Consider the following 23,384-nt stretch of genomic DNA (forward strand, 5'->3'; position numbering starts at 1 on the left):
GAAGTTTAATTAACGTACAATGAGAAAGTCATAATTTCTAGAATTTCAAATAAAAGGTATCCCTGATCCCCACAAAAATGGAGCTGAGCCCATTTCTGTGGGCTTTAGTCTTGCTTCCTCCTTGCAAACGGCAAACTGCAGGCTCTTGATTTTACCCTTAACAATGGCCCTTGCCTAGCAGCTGGGTCTCTCTGTCTATCCTCAGGCCTGGCTCTGGGCACCTATCAAAGGGCAGTGCTTTTCTGGTCTGGGCTGTAGGGAAGGGTGAGGGCCCTGCTCTTCATAGTAGGAATAGCGGCACGGGACATCTTCACTGGAAGGGAGAAGAGTAAGTCATCAGAGAGACAGGCACGGTTGCCAGGTTGGTGTGAGGGAATGATTCTAGAATAAGAGGCTGCTTTGTTGGATTTCACAGCCCCAGTCATGTCTCTCACCTCTCTACCTGAATTCATTACATATACATGTACACACACACACACTTATACATGCACACCAGGGTCATAAGTGGCAGAGCTTCAGCCTGAACCCATCTTCCAGCTTTTGACCGTACAGGACTAACTTTAGCTTGCTCCCCTCCTTTCCTCTGATTTTTCCCCTCCTACGGAACTTGCCCAACTTCCAAAGCTCTAGCATCTTCGTTACAGGGCTCTTACCATGGAACCTGCCTGCCCCACTCAGCTGCCATGAGGTTAATGTGCTCACTTTCATGTCTTAGCTCTGGAAGGCAGCAGTCAAAATTGGAAGAACAAAGAAAGAGATAGAAATAAAATGAATTTGTGTACATGTATCAGCATGTATTAATTATTCAACAAATGTATTGGATTTTATTATAAAAAAAGAAGAAACAGTGGCAGACGAATCCATTAGCGTTTATTGTAGGTGCACAGGCTGTTTTACCAAGAGAACTGAGAAAAGAACACAGAACAAATAAACTGCACGGCAGGATGGGGTAAGAATGTGTGTGGTGGTTGGGCACAAATGTGCAGGATTAGTTTTTGCTGATCAGGTAGAGAGAGGGAGGTAGGTATATGGGAGCACTGTTAAAATATCTTGAAACTTCCGTTTTTTCATGGTTAATAATACTGGATTATTATAGTGGAACAATAGTGTGGATTAAAAGAGGTGAATCCGCAAAAGCTTTTAACATACACATGGAGCAAAGTAATTACTCAGAATATTTTGGCTGATACAAATATTACTAATTTTCACTTCTGAGTTCTTACTTTCCTGAGTCCTCTGAGTAGAAGATACACTTTTTTTAAAATGTAGATCTTGCTTTGTGTAATTAATGGGCTCCTGCAAAGCTGTATATACCTTGGATCTACTGTCACTTGTGAAACTAAATTGACAGTTCTTCTTTTTAATGCTTGGGCATGTGATCTAAATGTTGGAAATCTCTTCTGTGGGTCTCCAGCACTTGTTGGTCTCCATTGAACTTTGCTTGGGTTCTGGAAGGCTATTCCTTGTCTAAAAGAAAACATGTAGGTAGGGGAACACTGATGTTAAGCCCTCATTGGCACCTGTATGGGGCCAACTGTATGGAACCTTCCCTCCCTCCACAGATGGAATAGAGCAGCTCATGGCTAGAACAATAGGAGAGACAGAAGTTATACACAAACTGCCAGGTCGCGCACAAGGTATGCAGGCTGGTTTCTGAATACAGATGATAAATTAGCCTGTGGGCAGGTAGAGCCGTGATGGGGATGACACTAGGCAGATGCCAACTATAGGTCCTTCTAGGAAGGTGTCTTAGTTCATTTTCTGTTGCTTATAACAGAATACTTGAAACCGGGTAATTTATAAAGAAAAGAAATTTATTTTTCACAGTTATGGAGGCTGAGAAGTTCAAGATCAAGGAGCCACATCTGGTGAGGGCCTTCTTGCTGGTGGGGACTCTGTAGAGTCCCGAGTGACTGGCATAGGGCATCACATGGCAAGGGAACTGAGCATGCTCATCATGTCCTCTTTTCTTCTTATAAAACTACCAGTCCCACCCCCTCGATAACCCATCATTCCCATTAATCCAATTAATCCATTCAGGAGGGCAGACCCCATCAACTCTTAAAGGCCTCACTTCTTAATACTGCCATATTTGGAAGTAAATTTCAGCATGAGTTTTGGAGGGGACAAACATTTAAACAAAAGTAGAAGGAAACTGGATAAGTCTTTGACTTTCTTTGCTGGCAAATTAATCTTCGAGAAGGTAAAGAAAACCACACGGAGATCTTCTTTCTGGAACTTAAACCAGTAAGGAAAAACTGATTGGGAGCACAAAGGTGAGGAAAGCTTTGGGAGAAAATAACCTCACTGGGCAGGCAGATAGCACAGTGGTAAGGGCATAGGCACTGAGATCATGCCCCATGGTCCAAATGCTGGCTCTGCTACTTATCGGCGACATTCCTTTACCTTATCGTGCCTCTGTTTTCTCCTCTGAAAAATGGGGATGATAGTAGTACCTACGTCATGTCATGGTTGCAAAAATCAAATAAATCAGTCCATTTAGTATATGGCAAATATTCAATAAACATTAGCTGTTAGTATGATCGTTACTTGAATTCATACTTGTGAGGGAAAGTTTAGACGGAGAGTCATGGGCCCTAGACTTTAGGGAAATCTAAAAAATAACTTTTACATTAAAATTTAACTAAAATTTTAATTTTTTAACTAAAAAAGTCAAAGATAAATGAAGTAGAAAACATAGAGGGGATTTTGGCCTAAGACAGTTCAGCCAGCTTTTTCTGTAAAGGGCCAGGTAGTAAATATTTTTGGCGTCGTGGGCCATACGCTTTCTATGGCAACTAGTCAGCTCTGCCATTGTAGCACAAATGCAGCCGCAGACAATGTGTAAACAATTGAGCATGACTGTGTTCCTATAAAACTTTATTTATAAAAACAGTTTTGTATAGTTTGTGGACCCTTGGCTGATGAGGAATGGGAAACAGGAAAATACAAAATTCTGCCTGTGTCATTGCAAATGATGACAGCAAATTGAAAACTAACAAGGCAATTATTAAATGAGCCAACGTAGCTTCAATGGGAACTGTTTACCTCAGATTGAAAGACGACACGTGCCAAAAAGTAGGGAAATTATGGTGTCTTCCGCGTATATGTAGTTCAGAAATAAATATGATGATGTTAAAAAAAGAAAAAGGCTAAGCTTTCCATGAATCTAGTAAAAAGGTTAATGATTTTCTTAAAAAAGAAGGAATAGGTTTTATTTTTGTTTTGGGGGGTTGTTTAGTCTGTGCAGAAGTTTGTAGCAAGGGGAGGATGGGCGCTCGCCTGGGTACAGTGTTGTAATGCAAATGGATGCCATAGCCTCTGTAACCGTAGCCTCCTGGAAGGGGACCCAGAAGTGGACCACAGGACCCGGAAGTGGACCACAGGACCCAGAAGTGGACTGGATGATCCTTTGAGAGTTATGGGGCAATGGTTCCAAGAAGACTCCCTAACAAAAACTATGGAAAACAGTTCTCAGCCCAAAGACAACCTCAACACTATAAATAGGGACAAGAGATTGAAAAAAAGGTCTGAAAGTTCTCAGAGGCAAACACAACTTATTTCTAAATGCTAAGATTTTGGGTAATTATTTTCTCGTTTATACCTTTCAGCAATTTTTATTATTGGCATGTATTACTTTTAAATGTCAAAGGAAAATAAAAATTATTTAGGGTGGAGCCACCTTCTCAGAGATGCAGTGTTGGGACTGATGCTTAGAAATTATAAAAAGGCAGATTTTCACTCAGCATAAATAAAAATTTCTCATTGTAATGATCTGACATGCAAACTACTGAATCTCCCACTGGGGGCAGATATTAATTGCTTTTTCATCAGCCATTTTCTTGCTTTCTTTTCCTGATGGTAGAACTAGCCTCCCAGTATATGCCCAGTACTTGTTTTTCCAGCTTCCTTTGTAGTTAGGGAATAGGCGAGCCACCCTATTCTGGCCAAGAATTGCTGGGAAATCTTCTGAGTGGCTCCTGGGAGAGGTTCTCCTTCTTTGTATGTGTGTGCGTGTGTGTGTGTGTGTGTGTGCGCGCACGTGTAACATGAGGAAAAGCATCAGCCTTCCAGTGTTTGATGTACCCTTTGAGCATGTGGTTTTTGGTGCAGTGGCAGCCATCTTATGACCATGAAGAGCAAAACCTGAGGTTACCATCCAGTACTCTGAGGATGGTAGAACAGAAAAATGGAAAGAGTGGGGTCCTTGATTCATCGAAATATAACCATCTCCTCAGCCCATATTCAGACTTCTGAGGAAGGTGTTTTTATTGAGGATTCAGTTCCAATTGTATTGCAGGTCCTAATTTATTTCACCCTCTCCGAAATGTTCACACAGAGGCATGATGCTGGTGTTCCTCCAGTTATCTAAATGTTGTCAAGTTTGAAAGTGTCTCAGCATTCTTGGGGCCGTGGGCTCTAATTGTTTTAATGAAAAACCTTGCAGCAAGGGGTCAGAATGCAGTTTTGCAGTGTTTATTTCATGTCATTAGATTTTGTTGCTTTAACTGTTGCAGGGAATAAAGGCGTTTTAATGTGGCTCACTGATTTCTTTTTCTTGTGGTTGCTGTCATCCTTTCACAAATCCAGCTCTGTGGAAGACAAGGGTCAATCCTGGAGGTTCACATCAGTGAGGTGTGAAGTGTCCATTGTCTGCATGTGGTGACTAGTGGGCAGGTCTCAGGGAAGCACCAATCTTTGCATGTCCTATGAGGCACAGAATAATAGCAATAAAATAGAGCGTGGGGATTGGAAACACCTGTTCCACAATACCAGGTTCAAATCCTGGTGCTGCCAGTGACTAATAAGAATTCGGGGCAAATTACTTAACATGTCTCTGACTTTGTTTTCTCATTATAAAATGTGTATGATGGTAATATGGTGGAGGTCATGAGGATGAAGTATGTGTGAAGTCTTTAGCGTTATACCTAATATGTAGTAAGAACTCTATACATGGGTACTACTACTCACAATACATGGGACAACTGCTGTTTCCAAGTGTCACTGTGACTGGGAGAAAATGTCTCTATCGGGATAATTTGTTCTTTAGCAAGACCTTCTGGAGTTGGATTTAGCAGATGGCAGCTCAAATTTGGATAACCCTCTTCTTCTGGGTCTGTCAACTCATGGAACTCTTTTTCTCATTCACATTTAATTGTATTTGTGTTTGTAGCATGATTTTGGCATGTGGCTCAGTTTCCCTAGCAGATGAGAAGCTCCTTGAAGGAAGAGTTGGGATTTCCATTCTTGGGTTCTCAAGAATGCAGAGCTCTGGGCTGCACACATGCACATGTGCAAGGAATGTTGGCCAGGGATTGGGTAGATGGGCAGCAACTACCTGTGATATGAAGAATTGGGGCTAGTTTCTAGAAAGTTCAGAAAGCAGTGGTTCTCACACTTGGCTATACCTTGGAGTCACCTGTGGATAGGGTGACCAACCATCGTTTGCCCAGTTTCCAAGGACCTGGGACTTTCAGTTTTAAAACCAGGACTTTTAGTGCTAAAAGTTGGAAAGTCCTGGGAAAGGTGTGAAAGTAAGTCCTGGGAAACTGGGATGAGTGGTCACCCTACCAGTGGAACTTTAAAACATGTTGATGTGATGGCTGGGACTCAGCCCCAGAGCTTCAGATATAAGCTGTGATCTGGGGTGAGGCCTGGACATTAGTGTGTCTAATAACCCAGGTGATTTTGATGTTCAGAAAAGGATGAGAAGTGCTGATGAGCAGGAGCTCCTGACAGGGTTGCAGTGCACATCGTTGAGCTGTGGATGGGTTACAGCGGGGCTAACAAACTGGCTCCCTTCAGACTCAACGGCACTGGTTGTCTAGCCCCATTAGCAACCTTCTCATTTCACTCCAGTGTGCCTTCCAAAATATGCCATTTTCTGTGTGTGCTATGACATGCACAAGGTTGGGAAGCACTGACTGAGTAATAATGCATAAAGGTGGTGAATAGTGACTTGTTAAAAAAGGGAATTTAAAGGCCCCACTCAAGACCATCCAAAGTGGAATCACTACAAGCCTGGGAATCTGTATTTGAATCAGGCTTTCCAAGTGATTCACATGCATGCTCAAATTTTAGAATCACAAGAATGTATATATAGAAAGTATCACAAAAACATAATAGTAATAGTCTTAAAGAAATGGACTTCAGAATAGCCCTGCCTGAATTGACTTGGGTACAGAAAATCGCAGGTGAGACAGAGGAATGGGAACCAGAACCATTTTCCTTTATATCACAAAAACCTCCCTTTTCCCCAGATCTCCTCCTCTCCTTGAAATGATTGTGTCTCTGAACACCACAGCTGCAGCTGTCTGCTCTCAGATTTTCCCCTAAACCTCAGGTCACTGTCCTTCAGTGGGCTAGATTTAGTCTCTTGTGGCAAATGAGATTACTGTTCTCAGCTCTTGACTTTCTTCTGCTCTGTGAGCTTGCAGTGAACAGAAGCGGAAGAGAATGCTTCTCACCTTCTTATGACTGAGAAGCATTGATATTTGCTATTGCAAGCCACTCAGTTTTAGGGTCATATGTTTCTCAGCATGATTGCGGCCAGAACTAATTCACTTCTCAAAAGAGAAAGAATTTGGGTTGCAAAACATATTACAAAAGAAGGGCTCACCGTGGTGGTGAGGGCTTGGAAAGGGGTGAAGACCAGCCCAGACTGATAGTACTTGTGCACGTCAATGTCTCCTTAGAGACTGCGGCACTCCTTCCAACCGGCTAGTCTCTTCTCCACCTTCTTGTTCATGAAGCACTGGAAAGGGCCCTGCTGGGGCAGACCTGCAGTGCCTGCAGAGGAGCCAGATAGCATGTGGTTATCAAGTACCACGTGCCCACTCCAAGGCAAGGTGTACTTTCTAAAGCAGGCGGTTCTTGTTCACGCCTCTCGTTTATTAGTGGACTTCCATTTATCTTTCTTAGTCTTCTGTAGGCTTGGGGAAGCAGACACAAAGTTTTCTGTAGCCTTGGGGAGGCAGACCCAAGAGCCATCCCCTTATTTGCTGCTGGGAACCTGGGACTGAGCTCTAGCTCTAACTGTGCCACTCACTACGAGACCTTGCCTCATCACTCATTTCTGCAGTGCATTATTGATTAAGATCTTTTTATAGCCATGAGATTGCATGATTTACATTAAAAAAAGGCATGACGAGAATGTCATGGGTTGAGAGTCGTTCTTCCCAGAGGCAGGAGGTAGGATCTGATGTGTGATGAGGGGTCCTGTCTTGCAATTCTCATCTTGCCTCTATTAGAAACCGAGAAGCAAAGGAACCCCATTTGCCTTCCACTAGGAAAGACACCAACATAGGGTGCCCAGTGAATTCTGCCAACCAGGAAGTCTTCCTTAACAATAGCCTCCTGCCCAGGACAGGTCTACAGGTTGGTTTACCAACAGCAACTCCTGTGCTGGGGGCCACAGCTCCAGCAGCACCAGACTTTGGCTTCCAATTGCTTTGACCCCAGATCTCCGCTGGTTTTCCTAGTTCCTGACTATCTCACTCTCAACTAGTTTCTCTCTTCTGGTCTAGCTCATTTGGACTGACCACAGAGGCCCAAATTTGGCTTGTACATCAGTTTCTCCCTTGGAGCTCATACCTGCTCTTGTTCTGTCCACGTGTGGTCACTGGGAGAATGATGCCCAGCCTAGATTCTTGACCAGAAAACCTTCCTCAGCCATGCTTGACCATCTGCCTTGTGTTCAGAGGAGGCTCAGCAAATGCTACCTCTACCCACATCTTGATTTATTTTATAGTCCACACAGCCAGGGGTGTGGTTGGCAACTGGTGGTGGTGGTGAATGGATTCCAGCTTCTGATGGCCGAGCGTGCCCTCCTTTCTGGCTGAGACACCTGGGAGGGTGGGGGTGTGCTAAGGAGTGGGCAGCTGGACACACCACAAGAACCTCATGGCAATTAGGGAGTTAGGCCATTTCCTGCCTCCCACACAGCAGGAAACAAAGATGTGTGTTGTTTTATTTCTTCCAGCATTGACCATAAAGATGCCAGACAGGAACTGAGATAGAAGCTCTGGAGGCAGGCAGGAGACAGAGGAGCTGGCAAAAATCAGAGGTCATCGGGGACTTCAGAGATCAAATATCCTCCTTCTCAGATGAGGAAACTTAGACCCAGCAAAGTGAAAGCAAACATTTTCCCAAGGGCTGTCACTCTCTTGCATCAAGTTTAAATTAATTTAGGCAGCGTCAGGTTGGAGACTGGGTTCCAAAAAAGGTAGTTTCCAGAGTTCACCTTGAAGAGCAGCAGCTTGATGCCAGTGGACCTCAAAGGGGCCAGCCCAACTGGTCATTCTGATTGGTTCAGAGCTGACCTAGTGCAGAGCTGTGCCTGCAGTGAAACATGAGAGAGGCCTCCATCCCTGGACTTCTCTGGCTCTTCTCTTTCCCCTGATTTGTCATCTTGCCTCTCTTCAGGAGAGTCACCATCGTCATCACCACCATCATCACCATCTCCATCGTCATCATCACAACTATCATCACCATCACCATCGTCATCATCACTACCATCACCATTATAATTATCATCACCCTCATCATCACCATCACCATCATCACCACTATCACCATCATCACCATTATCATTACATTTTTACTATAGGAGCTGAAGCTTGCATGTATCTCTTCTTCTGGCTGTATCACTCACTGCCCTCCACCCATTGCTCTCCTGCCTCCTCCTGCCTCACTCCTATTCATCTTTCAGGACCCTAATTTGGACTTCCAGTGAAGTGTCACCTCTACTGCAGGCCTTTCTGGCCCCCAAATCAGAATTAGCTCCTCCTCCTCCGGGCTTCCACACCATTTACTTCAAGGGTCTGTGTCCCCGAGTTGATTTATTGCTTGTGTAAGTGATCAAGTAGAGATACTTAATAATGTCCCACTCAGACTCCAAGGTCCCTGAGAACGATGCCTGCGTTTTATCTTTCTACATGAATTACATGTCATGTAGGAAGTGCTCACCAGGAGTTTGTCACATTAAACGACTAAGTTTTGAAGGAGGACGTTTCTGGATTTTAACATAATAGGAAGAAAGTTAGGATAATACCAAACTTTTCCAAAATGCCTCTTTCACACAAAGCAAAATGAACCTAGTAACTACAGGATAAGGTATCAGGGGATGAGACTCATAACAGCGTATGTAGTCAACATGGAGCAGAAATTTAGGGTATGGAAGAGGAACAGGGGTGCCCAGGGGGTTGGAAAAAATCATTAGGAATATCAGAAAACCGTTCGAGTTTAAGAATTTCTTATTTTTTTTTCTTTTTGAGGATTGCTGGAGAGGTTTATTGTGCATTATGACTGACTTCAAGGGCTTTGTTTCTCTCCCCGAGCTGCCCTTACACGGAGGCAGAGAGGTGACGGGGGTGGGTGGGGGTGGTGAGAGTGGGGATGGTGGTGAACTGAAACCCCTTACTCCTGCTTTTTTGGTCTTGGTCTATCACAACACCTTGTTTACTCAGCCCACCCCTGTATAGGGTACATTGTCACTTCTCAGTCTGCAAAGGATAAGAGATAAAAAGGGATCCTTGAAAGACTTACATCATGCATTAGGAAGCTCTTTGCTATTGGAGAAGACAATTCCCAGCTTCATCCCACAGGTTTGTTGGTGGTCAGACTTGAAGAGATTAATGGTGGATAAACAGGTCCCAGGGAAAGTGGCAGCATCCAATCTGTTGCCAGGAAGCAGGGAGAGAAATGCCACACTGTAGGATTCCATATATGGCACTCACTTCTTCCATGGCTAGATTAGGGGTGCCTGACCTTACAGCATAACAAGAAAGAGTCTTGTGCAGCTGAGAAGGAAGCAGACCCCCAGCCCATAGCCAAGAATGAAAACTCTGGTTAGGAGATAAACAGAATCTACCTGATATTCTGATATGCTTTTCTAGAAGTTCTGAGAATGTGATGAACATGGAAACATGGTGGAAAAGTCTCTTTGCCAGGTGCATTATTGGTAAGTTGCTCTGCTAATGCCACATGAGTTGATTCTCATTGTGGGGGTTTTACTGAGTGGAGAAGATAATTAGGAGCTACAATAGGATTGTTTAATTAGATAATTAAAGAATAAATTATGTGACCCTCTCATTTTTCTGTATGTGTACAGGCTTATTATTATTATTTTTTTTTTACTTTAGTGCAAGGGTCAATCAACTTCCTCTTAAAGGACCAGGTATCAAATATTGTAGGCATTGTGGGCCATGTGGTCTCTGTTGCAATTATACAACACAGCTGTTGGAACACAAAAGTAACAATATGTGAATGAGTAGGCATGGCTGTGTTTCAATAAAACTTTACATATGAACACTAACATTTGACTTCCATATAATTTCCATGTGTCAAAAAAAACTGTTCATTTGATTTATTTGTCAACCATCTAAAAATGGAAAACCATTCTTCACTCACAAGCCATACAAAGTGGTAGAACAAATTTGGCCTGTGGGCTGTAGTTTGCTGACTCCTGCCTTAGGGGATGCCTCAATGCACCTCCTGTCGTAAGGAGATCGGAGCTAGTTTCCAAGATAGAAATGAGTATTTTGAAGTTTCCCCAGCAATTTCAAAATCCATTTTCAGGCTAGATAACTGGTCCATTATAAGTCTGAAAAGAACCAAGCCTGGACTTGCCTGCCTAACTCCATTATGAAATCTGTGGCTTCCAGGGACCTTGAAGTCTTCCAGGTCATATTCTAGACTTTATGACCACATTTAAACCAACTTAGGGATACACGGCCCCTCTCTGTTGGAGGAAAACAGACCTTAACTCCTAGAGTAAACAATTTCATCCTCATGTCCCTTAAGCACTCATTTTCACACTGGCCAGCTTTCAGGGGTGTAATGCAATCTGACTTCCTAATGTTTTGGATGAGTAATGTAATGTAATGTAATGTAATGGAGAGAGTTGTTTATTCCCCTACACATATGCACCAAAGGGGTAAATAATGGCGACTCTCCATTTCTGGGTTTTATTTGACATTTTCCTCTACTGGGCCAGCTATGACCTTAGGTGTGGATCATTTCCTTTTCCCTAGATGGAAGGAGCTGATGTTATGGAGAACGGGGGTGGTGTTTGCTGATGTGGTTCCTGAATGTTTCCAGCAGCCCAGAGTGAAGCACCACTATAACAGAATTTAAAAATAGAGAATAAAGTAAGCTTAATGTAGCAGTTTTCTCAAGATACCAGAGTAGGCATTTAAAAAATAACTCAGGATGATTCTTTCTGGAGTCTGCCAAGGCGCTGAATTCTGAGACCATGGTGGGATTCTGATATTTAAAAAAATGTTCATTGGTGGGGGTGGGGAGGTGATGGACTGGCATAGTTTAGTGCAGTATCTTGTATCTAGTAGGCTCTCCATAAAGGTTTACTATACAAATGAAGGGGGTGAGGGTTTAGGAGAGCATTTTGTCTGAACAGGAATTCTGGTTTCCTTCCAGCTGAACTGCCTCTTGGGTTGCCTCTCAGGTCTTTGTAGAAACATATGACATTCTGAGGAGTGGAGAGAAGTTCCCCTTTGGATCCCAGGCAATTGGCACGTCAAATCCAGTCTTACTTTTATGACACCGTGAGTCCACACGGCTCCCTGTTTCTAACAGCTGCTACTGGCTCAGCATTATCTCAAAAGAGGAATCCAGCTTCCTTGGTTTTTGCCAAAGCCCAAATCAATAAGCATCTGCTTTCTGCTGCATTTGCAATTGGTCCTACTGGCAGCAGGGAATGTTGAGCACGTAGAAGCCATGAGCCCCCACCTAGCTCAGGACTTGTTCTGGATTGTAGAGACTGTTCCTTTGTAGGGGAGAAGGAACTGGGGGTTCGGAGGGGTGGGAGAAGTGGAGGCTGGGGCTCTGTGTTGCCCTGTTTCCTTGTGAGATAACTAGGAAGTTTGGGCAATTTTTAAGTTCCCATCCTTAATAACAATTTTGTTTTTTTTGCTGGGGGGAGTGGGCGGAGAAGGAGGGGAAGTTGGAAAGGGGTTGCTCTCTGGAAGTTATGAGACCCTGGAAAGAGAGAAGACATATTCAAAGAAAATTGAGACAATTTTTTTTTTTTTTTTGAGGCGGAGTCTCGCTCTGTCCCCTGGGCTGGAGTGCAGTGGCACCATCTTGGCTCACTGCAAGCTCCACCTCCCGGGTTCACACCATTCTCCTGCCTCAGCCTCCTGAGTAGCTGGGACTACAGGTGACTGCCACCATGCCCGGCTAATTTTTTGTATTTTTAGTAGAGATGGGGTTTCACCATGTTAGCCAGGATGGTCTCGATCTTCTGACCTCGTGATCCGCCCACCTCAGCCTCCCAAAGTACTGGGATTAAAGGCGTGAGCCACTGCGCCTAGCCAAATTGAGACAAATTCTAAAGATTGTTTATAACCTCAAAATTAGTTCCATGCCCTTGACGCCAGAAGCATTTCTCCTCTGGTATAGAAAAGGCAAGTTTGCATGTTGACATTAGACTCTAGTCTCTTTAAGGTGAAATTCAGGTTCTACTGATCTTTGAAGCCTTGGCATCCAGCATGAAGCATGACATACAGTAGGTGCTTAATACTTGTAGGTGACAGAGTGAACATCAGATGAGCAAGCAGAATACATGCTGAGCACCATCAGCTTTTCTGGATATGTGGGAAATTTAATCTTTTCTCAATACGATCCCAGCCTTTCTCTACCCAGAGACAAGCTGTTATCTGCAAAAAGTAGCAGAATTACATTCAACATCCAGACCTGCGATAGTGGCTTGAAAAGGTGTGCGATGTGTTGAATTTCAATCCCTTTGCTGAAAATAAATGGAAAAATGTGTTATCGCTGCTCATGTCTCTTTGGCTTATCATGTCTTTAACAGTTTTGTTAAAAAGGGAATTCAGTTTTCAGACCACTGGGAAACTATCAAGCTTTGGCTAGAGCAGGAATTTTCAACCGTGGTGGTATGCTGGAGCCTCCTGAGGGGTTTAAAAGAATCCCAACACACAGGTGCTCTCTACACCAATTGCATCTGAGTCTTGGCAAGTGGGATCCTGGACAAGCTCTCCAGGTAACTCAGATGTGGGCAGCCTAGGCTGAGACACCCCTGAGTTGGCATTTACCCATGCTGGAGCACTAGCGCCAAATAGCCGCTCCTCCGATTGCAAAATAGCAGTCAAACCAGGGGGCTTTGGAGAGTGGAAATAATAATCCTGTGGATTACAGTATTTGATTACAGTCAGCACTTTTTATTTTTGGCAGTGGTTCCAACAAGTCAAGCAAACCCTGAATCTTTATATAAAAAAGTCATTTAGTTGGATTAAAGCTTTATTGCTTTTTGCCAACTTTTGAATTGGGTGGAGACTATTAGTGCTAGAGAAATGGCATGATTTCTTTTAGAGCAAGGTTTGTGTTACAGTTTTCTGAATCCCCAGCTCCTAGAATGAGGCCTGCCATGTGGTAGATAGTCAAAAACGCTACAATAATTACAGTAGCTGCTGCTTGCTGGGTACCTACTGTTACACTGAACACCTCATGTGATCTTCAAAACAACCATATGAGGTAGGTCCTATTAGTATCTTCCTTTAGGAAGGTGCAGAAGGCAGAATTCTAAGACGATGCCAATATTCTGCCCCCTATTGTGCCTGCCCTATATAACCCCCTCTCCTTGAATGTGGGCCAGACCCATGAATATGATGGGATATCACTCCTGTGATTATATTATGGCAAAGGTGAAGAACTTTTGCAGATGTGACTAAGTTTCCTTATCAGCTGACTCTAAAGTAATCAAAAGGGAGCTTATCTTGGGTAGGCCTGGCCTTATCAGGTGAGCCCTTTAAAAGAAGTGTTAGAGATTGGAGGCCTACTGATAAGCAAGTCACCGTGAGTACTAATGCTGTAAGGAAATAGATTCTGCTGACATCCCAGAGCTCCAGAGAAGACTCTGAGTAAGAGGACTTAGCTAAGACACCCAGATTCCCAACCCACAGAAACCATGACATAATAAACAGGTGTTGTTTTAAGCCACTAAATATGTGGTAATTTGTTATGCAGCAATAGAACACTAATACACCAGTGGAAAAGTCATGATACAGAGAGGTTAAAGGGCTTGGCCAATGATCCACATTATGAGCTGGTGGAGCTGGGAGTCAAACCCTGACATTTCTGACCCCAAGCTGTTTAACCATGTCACCATCGCCACCATTTATTTATAAAATGAGGCTCATTTGCACTAGCCCACTGGCTTTCTGAAAGCTATAAACTGGGACAAAACCAAGGTGGATTCAAAGTCTTGCTTGCTTTGTGCAATGATGTGGAATTAGAGGCAGGAGCCGCCAGCATATGCCACACATGTGGAGGGTCAGGGCCAGAGGCGTGGAAATGGTGTCTTTTCCAGATCCACACTCCAAGCTGTGCCCCCAAGTTGGTACGTATGTCAGTCATGAACAAGAGAAGGACTGAAGAAGGCTGTTTTAATCACAACTGGGACCTCAAAGGCCAATTTACTGAACATCAAATAAACCTTAAGAAAGAAAGAGATGGGGCTGTGGTCGCCTGGTGACAACCATATCTGCTTTGCTCCAGCTGAGAGGCGAGGGTGTTGGCCTACATTTCTGATCAGATCCAGAATTTAAACCTCATAATTATACAGTGGTCCTTTCTTAAAGAAAAGCTAAGCTTTACTTTCATTAGTAATGTACATTTTAGTCCAGCTTTTCCATTTTCTTTTTCTTTTTGAGATGGAGTCTTGCTCTGTCGCCCAAGCTGGAGTGCAGTGGCGCGATCTCAGCCCACTGCAGGCTCCACTTCCCAGGTTCACACCATTCTGCTGCCTCAGCCTCCCGAGTAGCTGGGACTACAGGTGCCCGCCACTATGCCTGGCTAATTTTTTTTGTATTTTTAGTAGAGACGGGGTTTCACTGTGTTAGCCAGGATGGTCTCGATCTCCTGACCTCGTGATCTGCCCACCTTGGCCTCCCAAAGTGCTAGGATTACAGGCGTGAGCCACCACGCCCAGCCCAGCTTTTCCATTTTCTTAAGGAGATTGATAGAGAGAACTTTTAAGATTTGGTTATTCTCAGACTGGGGCCACATGGGCTCTTTTGCAGGATATTGGCTGTGCTGGGTGGCCAAAGCCAGCTTTTGTGAACAGAGGTGTGTTTTCTTGTGTTGGCTTCTAAATGGTTTCTCAGAGAGGTGGTCACCACCCCCTCTATCATCTTGTGCAAAGGCCATGGGTGTCCTGCACCAGAGCATTCCATAGGTATTTATAAGCTGAATGGTGCTGTGTGAGCTCCGATGAGCAATGTAACTCTGTAACTGCCCACGACATGGACTTTGACTCGAAGGTAGTTGAACCCTACTCTACCCTCTGGCAGCTGTGTAACCTTGGGCAAGTCACTTGACTTGTCTTAGCCTTCATTTCCTCTTCTATAAAACAGGGATAATAATGTTTGGGCAGACCTCCTACTCAGTATCCATTCTCCTCTCTTCTTCAGTAGGAGGAGCCTAACTGTGGGATGAAGTTAGTGTGCTCTAACTAAAACCATTTCATTGTCTTGATGCTGGGATGGCTGTAAGACCTATCTCTGGCTAGTGAGAAGTGAAAGTCTACTGGTAAAGAAGGGGTGTCTTGGAAAGTTATCATTTTCCTGTACTCAGCTAGAATGTTCCTTTTCATTTTCCCTTTACCTGCCTGTCCTCTTCCTACCTGGAATGTAGATGTGATGTCCTGAGGTGAGCAGCCATCCTGTGAGCCTAAGGATAAGGAGGAGCAGAAAGCTATGAATGGTTTGGGTCTCTGATGGCATCATGGAGCCATCCACCAGCCCTTCCCTGCCTTCCTTTGGACATCTTAACACGTGGTGGAAATATACTTCTCTTTCTATTGGTGATCTTTTTTTTTCTTTTTATCCCTTCAGGCCAAATGCAATTCTAGCTGATGTAAAAACCTGCCTCATAAGGTACCTTCCCAAATATTTGAAAATACTCAGTGAGCCATCAGATGTTAACATATGCAAGAAGTCATTTGACAACTTTATTATTAAAGATCCCTTTCTAGAGATATAATCAGTGTGAAAGGAGAAGAGACAGGGATGTCTCTCTTCTTCAGTACTGACTTGTGGGAAGTAAGTATCCTGGTATGGTATGGGAATGTGTGGCCAAAATATAATTTAATCAGAGTAACGAATTGCCCATCAGGCCTAATGTATCTAATTTTGACTGAGGCAGGGAAGACCCAAGAAAGAGTTGCTCTCTGTCTTTGAACACCCCTTGCCTGAGAGAGAGTTCACTTGAGATCTAGAAAATATGTAGGGATTTGGGGTAAGACAAGTGGGCAGTAACCAATGTATACCCCAGCAAGGCCATTTTAATGGACTCACAGTTCCACGTAGCTAGGGAGGCCTCACAATCATGGCGGAAGATGAAGGAAGAGCAAAGCCATGTCTTACGTGGTGGCAGTCAAGACAGCTTGTGCAGGGTAACTCCCCTTTATAAAACTATCAGATCTTGTGAGACTTATTCACCATCACGAAAACAGCACAGGAAAGACCTGGCCCCATGATTCAATTACCTCCCACTGGGTCCCCCCATGACATATGGGAATTATGGGAGCTACAATTCAAGATGAGATTTGGGTGGAGACACAGCCAAACCATATCAGACGTCATCTGCATCAATAGACACCAGATATTATGGAACAAGAAGGGGATGAGCACACTTTTCTCTCCTCAGTCCAGTCACAGCCAAACCCCTGAATTTAGCTCAAGGGCTTGACTCCAGTAGGCACCTGGACCAACCAACTGGGGCTCAGTCAGAGGAAAGTGATGAGGATGGGGCAGAAAACCAAAACCCTGTTTGTTATTTTAGGGCCATGACTATAGGAGTAGGAATAATGGCCTGAAGAAAAGTGGACCCAGTGGAGGACATGACAGTTATTTTCAAATCTGAAGGGCTTCCACATAGAGCAAGGATCAATCTCCTCTGGCTCAGTCCCAGTGGGTGGAATTGGAACCAATGGTAAAAACTTCCAGGTTGCAATATTTGGATTTGGGTTGGGATTTGGATCTGTATATGTCAAAGACACAGTGACCCATCTCAGTGGCTGGTCCCACTGCTGGGGGTATTTAAGCACATATGGAACTACCACTTGCTGGGATGTGGTACAGGGATCCCAGCATGCATTCACCTGTTGGCTTCTTCACTCAATGAACTAATTGATTTCTTTTAGTTAATTGTTAATTGATGAATTAACAATTATTGGTGCCTGCCATGTGTCAGGCTCTTACAGCCTGGTCTGACTGACTACAACCTTTGAAATCTCTACTAACTTTGTGGTTCTTTGATACTCTGAGTATAATGAGTTCCATTTTGCATGGGGAAAACTGATGTACCAAGATCCGGAGTGAGTTGTACAAAGCCACGGAACACATATGTAGCGGATTCTTCATTTTCTCTGAGCTTTTGCTCTCTCTAGTCTCCTTTCTTTTTCAAACGGCTGTTTCTTTCAGAGAAAAAAAAACACGCAAAAAAACCATCTGGGCTTGGCAAGCACGTTTGGGGAGGATGTGCAGTTACCCAGTATTGGTCGGAAAGATGTGTTTTCCTGACTGGACAAATTGAAGCAAGCTCTCCCTTTGATCTGCAATCTTCCAAATTTCCCCAGATACCCCCAAGCAGAGGCAGATTATATGCAAGGGCTGTGGTTCAGATTTGATGGAACACATGGCTTTCTCACTGGGGCGTGGCTGTGGATTCTTCAGATTCAGTCGCCCCCGCTCTTCTCTGCACTAACATTCCAAAAATTGCTGTAGAAACCACACACCTCCAAGAAAGCCAATTTCTTTTTAAACATTTGTGAATCTTTCTCTCTCTCTCTCTCACACACACAGACACACACACACTACCCCACTCCATAGCCAATCTTTACATCTTATATCTGTGGCTTTTCTCTTTTAGGACCTCTTGCCTGGCAGAACCTCCATGGGTTGGGAGCACCTCATCAGGCAATGAAAGCCAACCTTACTTTTGCAGCTGGGCATCTCATAAGGAAGGAGCAGGGCCATTCAGCTCAAGCCTCTATTCCTCCGTGGTGCATCAGGCTTGAAAGATGTAGCAAGAGCAAATTAGCAGCTGTGTAAGACTGTCTGACGCTGGTAAAAGCATCTGTTGGGAAACTTGCTTTGTAATTTCCTGAGCATTTAGGGTCAGAAGTGGGTAGAAACCCCCAAATGGAAGAAAAGCCTAATTGCTTTCAAGTGGGAGGAAAATAAGAAACAGACAAGCTCGCATGGGTGCAGTCTGTGGATTCTGAACTGCAGGCCCCTGGGGTAAATGTTTCCAAAGCAATACTTTCTTAGGGAGCAAGAACTCACTTTCTCATGAAATGATTTATTTGGCACAGACTGGACCATATGTGGGTGGGAGTGGTGATCAAATTCACCCTCCCAACATTGCTCTGTAAGGCTGGAGATGAGTTGGAGAATGATGGATCGGAGCCCATTAATGAGTTCCCTGTGTTAGTGTATTGGATCATCTTTCTTGGTTTTAGTCACCAACGAGTTTTCAGCACCCGGAACAGTGCCTGACACATAGTGGGTGCTCAACAAACATTTGTTGAATGACAGAATGAATGCACTTTTGTGTCCTAAGCTCTCTCTAAAGTTTCTATGTCTTAGTTGGCTCTGTATTTGGTTGATATCTGAAATGGAGGTTAAAAACAACAACAACAACAATAGAAAAAACAAAAGGAACTTTGATCTCTAGACAGAACTTGAGAGAAATATAAACTGGGGAGGCTGAAAGAAAATAACGGAGCCAACATAGCTGCGTAGGGATGTTTGGCGAGGCCACGGCTCATATGCAGACCATTGGAAAGTGTCTCAGCCTGGTATAGGCCTGTCGTTTCTCTCACATACCTTTGAAGTTTGCATCTCACTCTGAACTCTGCAGTGAAGATTTTGCCCTTGCTTTGCTTCAAGGCCAAGGCCTTTATCCTGAGATCAAGGGTCTTCCCTCTCTCTCCTATCACTTTTGCTACATCTCTTTTCTTCTCTTTCCCTACACTGCAATTCTCCTTAATAGCTAATTTCAGTTCTGGATGGTAAGATTGGGCTTCGCAAAAGACCCATTTCGAAACTCTCTCTTAACAAATTCACATCTTGACAGCTTTCATTGGCCTGAATGTGACTAAAGCTGAGACTTCAGGGAATCGAAACTGTGATTTCCAAAAAGCACACAGCATCTGCATAACTAAAAACCCTCTCTGACTGTATGTGACTGGAGCTCTAGAGGAAATTTGGAGAATTTATGTACCCCCCCTTTGCCAGCTGCAGTTTGTCACTCTCTTTAGTACTTGGAGTAATAGCTCTATGTTAATAATCACAAAGGGTTGCATATTTTACTTACTAAATGAGGCTTAAAGATAAAACACCTTCTTTCTTTCCCTCCTCCATCAATAAGGCACACTTAGCAGAAACATCATGTAGAGCTATTTGCAAAAGGCTTGATTTCTTTAGCTGGAGAAAGAAATGGAAACACAAAGACGACTTGCCTATGTGCCTTCCCAAGCTCTCTTGGCATAGAGAGCACAGGCTCCTCTGTGTGTTGAACCCCAGGTTAGTAAGTCAGAGCTCTGAGAGCCATGGCAAGGATAGGTGATTCCTTAGGTAATAGGTTAGGCAGGGGAGGAGGGACAAAGAGAGGCGGAAAAAAGAGAAAAAAATTTACAAGACGAGAAAAGAGGAGAGGTGGTAACATGCTTCCAGACAGCTCAGCTGCCTTTCTGTGCATCAGCTCATGACTGTGGCCTGCTGCTCTAGACACCAAATCCCCAGCTGATTCATTCCTCTTGAAGAGATGCCTCATTGGCTAGTGACTGCTCCCTGCCTTAATGGGATGTGCCTGGGCCTCAGATATGTGGTTTGCTAAGCTTGGAGACTGAACCCAACCGGGAGGAGCCCAACTCCACAGACACAAAGGCAATAAATGCGACAAAGAGTGGGGGGCCCTTGGCCAGAATCAAGCTAGTCCCTGGAGGTGATGACTTCTACATTTCCTTCAAATGATCAGATTCTGTCATTGAGAAGATGGGGCTGAGTCTCCAGGACCCAGGATGCCATATGCAGCTACTGAGCTAGTGGCATGCACAGGTTTGGTTTTATTGGCAGTCGTCCTCTTTGGCCCAACACCAGATAATACCTAAATATGAGAATTAGAGTTTTCAAGCCAGATTCCAGTCGTGGGTAGTAGTAGCTCTGCGGACTTGCTGTTTACAACTTTTTTTTTTTGAGACGGAGTTTTGCTCCTGTTGCCCAGGCTGGAGTGCAATGGCACAATCTTGGCTCACTGCAATCTCCACCTCCTGGGTTCAAGCGATTTTCCTGCCTCAGCCTCCCGAGTAGCTGGGATTGCAAGCACCTGCCACCATACATGGCTAATTTTGTATTTTTAGTAGAGACGGGGTTTCTCCATGTTGGTTAGGCTGGTCTCGAGCTCCTGACCTCAGGTGATCTGCCTGCCTTGGCCTCCCAAAGTGCTGGGATTACAGGCGTGAGCCACCGTGCCTGGCTTTTTTTTTTTTTTTTTTCTTTGTCTTGTCCTAGGACATTGGCTCTGGCCTTGTCCCAAAAGGCCCTAGCTCCAGGGCTCCATTTCATAAACTGAAATGCACCAGGGCTGGGTCTGCAGCCCTGGGCTGGCCTTACCCTTTGCATCTTTACACAGTTCTGCTTTGCTGAGAGAAGGGCTTTGTTCAGCAGCCTTATCTTCTCCTGCCTCCTTTGTCTTGTCCTCAGTGCTCCAGGCACCCTCCCCCTTCTGCAACGCCTGACTGGGAGGCAAGTGCCCGTCTTTAGGCCGGCCCTCTTGCCTCTTGTTCCCATCCTTCCTCTCACGGAGAAATCTGGACAGAGAAACATCCACCCTCAGGTGTGATGTGCTGAGTGACTCAACAAACCTCAGTGGGTGACCCACCATGGGGTCACAAGAGGAAGATGTTGAACTGGAACCCCCAACTTCATGAAAAATGACTTAATCTAGAAAGGAAAGAAATGAGCCGGGCACGGCAGCTCACACCTGTAATCCCGGCACTTTGGGAGGTTGAGGCAAGAGTTTGAGACCAGCCTGGGCAATATAACGAGACCTGGTCTCTACAAAAAAGCTGAAACATTAGCTGGGTGTGGTGGCGCATGCCTGTGGTCCCAGCTACTCCAGAAGCTGCGGCAGGAGGACCACTTGAGCCCAGGAGGTTGAGGCTGCAGTGAGCTATGGTGGCGTCACTGCACTATAGCCTGGGTGACACTGTACTCCAGATTGAGTGACCCTGACTCAAAAAAAAAAAAAAAAGAAAGAAAGAAAGAATACTGTCAGCTTATTCTTGCAAAAGATAGTAATTCCCACTTAATAGTCTCATTAAGTGGGAATACTCTTCTAAATAGTAAGACGATTGGAGAACAGGTTTTCCACACTAATGCTTCCAGTGGTGACAACAAAGTATTTCATTTTAGAGTTCGTAGGGTCAACATACTGCATGTTAGACTGTGTTTTCTGTTTTTCAGTTCACATTATGTTAATTATTCATTTATATATTTTTAGTAATGACCAGTTGTGCTATATGTAATGGTCAGTTTTCATGCCTATCTCCACTGTTAGATTATCTGTTCCATGAGGTCAGAATTCTGCAAACCTTGTTCACCAATGTACCCCTACCATGTAGTACTATATCTGGCAAAAGGTAGATGCTCAATTTGTATTTGTTGGATGGATGGATGGAGGGATAGATGGATGGATTACAAAGTATTGGATGAAGGTAGAGAGGAAACATAGATAGTAGACTGTAGACTCTAAATATTAACTATGAAGAAGAGAGAGTTAATAGTGGTGCTTTTTTTTTTTTTTTTTTTTTTTTTTGAAACAGAGTCTTGCTCAGTCACCCAGGCTGGAGGTCACTGACTGACCTGTTCTCAGCCCACTGTAACTTCCACCTCCCAGGTTCAAGCCATTTGCGTGCCTCAGCCTCCCGAGTAGCTGGGATTACAGGCTTGTGCCACCATGCCTGGCTAATTTTTGTATATTTAGTAGAGACAGGGTTTCACCATGTTGGCCAGGCTGGTCTCAAACTCCTGACTTCAAGTCATCAGCCTGCCTCAGCCTCCCAAAGTGTCAGGATTACAGGCTTGAGCCACAGCACCCGGCCGATAGTGGTGCATTTTTAATCAACCTCGAGTCCACAGTGATGACCAGAGTGAGTCAGGAGCAGAAAGTCAAGGGTGTGCTTCTTCACCCAAGAAGGTTGTGTTTGGGATTGTTCAAGAGTGTCCTGCTGCATAGTAAGGGCTCAGACAACAGGCCATGACGTTGCTTTGGCATTTTGTGGGTAGCCCACCTACAGAAGCACTAAGTGGCAACATATTTGATAGGTTTAATATATTTTTTTCCCTGAGAGCCAAAGAAATTTAATCTGAAAACAAGGATCCTGGAGGTGATAATTAGAAGAGAATGGTTAATAATAGAGTCCCAACTGGAGCCTCATACTCACATCAGACATGGGAACTATCCTCATCCATATTGGATAGAAACCTGAAATTTTCTCATGTCATCCAGATTAAAAAAAGATGCATCATTTTTCATTTGAGTTTCAATTTGGTGCCCAAAGTTGTGTTTTTTGAAGCTTCTATTCATTTCTGATGGTTCTTTTACTCCTCTCAAAAGATTCAGCTTAAGCGGTTTATGTGTTGCACAGTTGTGACTAGCTGGGCAGTTTTTTTTAGGAAAACAAAATTGTTAAGCTTGGAAAAACATCTGCTCTGTGCCTGTTCGTTAGATTCCGCCAACTTTTTTAGCAAGTTGTGACATTTGAACTGACAACCCTAAGGCATATTTTGGAACATTAAGGAAATCTATGCTCAATAAATAGGTTATTATACATTTCTCCAGTGTCCCACTGAAGAATCTGAAAGTGCTTCTTTCGCTTTGGGATTCTCGTTTATAAACTTGTAGCTCAGCATTCCCATCTATCATATCAAGAAGATATGCAAATGATGTGAGCCCACAGGACTCAATTAAGCCATGCCTTGTCAAGATGCATAGTTATCCATTGACTGCTGGTGAGCTGAGATGCCCTCCCTGGGAACAAATTCTGGCACTTAAAAATCATACTCATAAAATGTTGAAGAGAAGAGAATGCTTTTTAAAATCCCCCATGTCAAAGAACCTGTGGGGGAACTGACCAGATTTCCATCTGTTTCAAATTAAACGTGTTTATTATCTTTGCGTCATGCTCCCCAGCTCAGCATAATCAGTTAGAAAAAGATCTTCTGTGATCTTAGCAGAAAGCATGTTTTTATAAGTTTATCTGGCTGCTTGCTTCCTTACACAAGCCAGCGATATTTCTTCCTTCATTTTGACTCTGAGTTGTGCTTTATTGGAGGTAA

The 23,384-nt window shown here is 44.0% G+C and overlaps 1 long non-coding RNA gene across 1 annotated transcript; it reads right to left on the bottom strand.

Annotated features, from left to right (window-relative positions):
- Nucleotides 1-4,461: 4,461 nt before the first annotated feature.
- On the bottom strand, nt 4,462-7,839 carry LOC134729464 (uncharacterized). The gene is made up of 3 exons (XR_010110577.1): nt 7,594-7,839; nt 6,620-6,789; nt 4,462-4,707 (listed from the first exon to the last, which is right to left on the bottom strand). It is a non-coding gene; the product is annotated as an uncharacterized LOC134729464 (long non-coding RNA).
- Nucleotides 7,840-23,384: the final 15,545 nt, after the last annotated feature.

The sequence above is a fragment of the Pan paniscus genome, chromosome 19 (assembly GCF_029289425.2).
Source record: "Pan paniscus chromosome 19, NHGRI_mPanPan1-v2.0_pri, whole genome shotgun sequence".
NCBI lineage: Eukaryota > Metazoa > Chordata > Mammalia > Primates > Hominidae > Pan > Pan paniscus.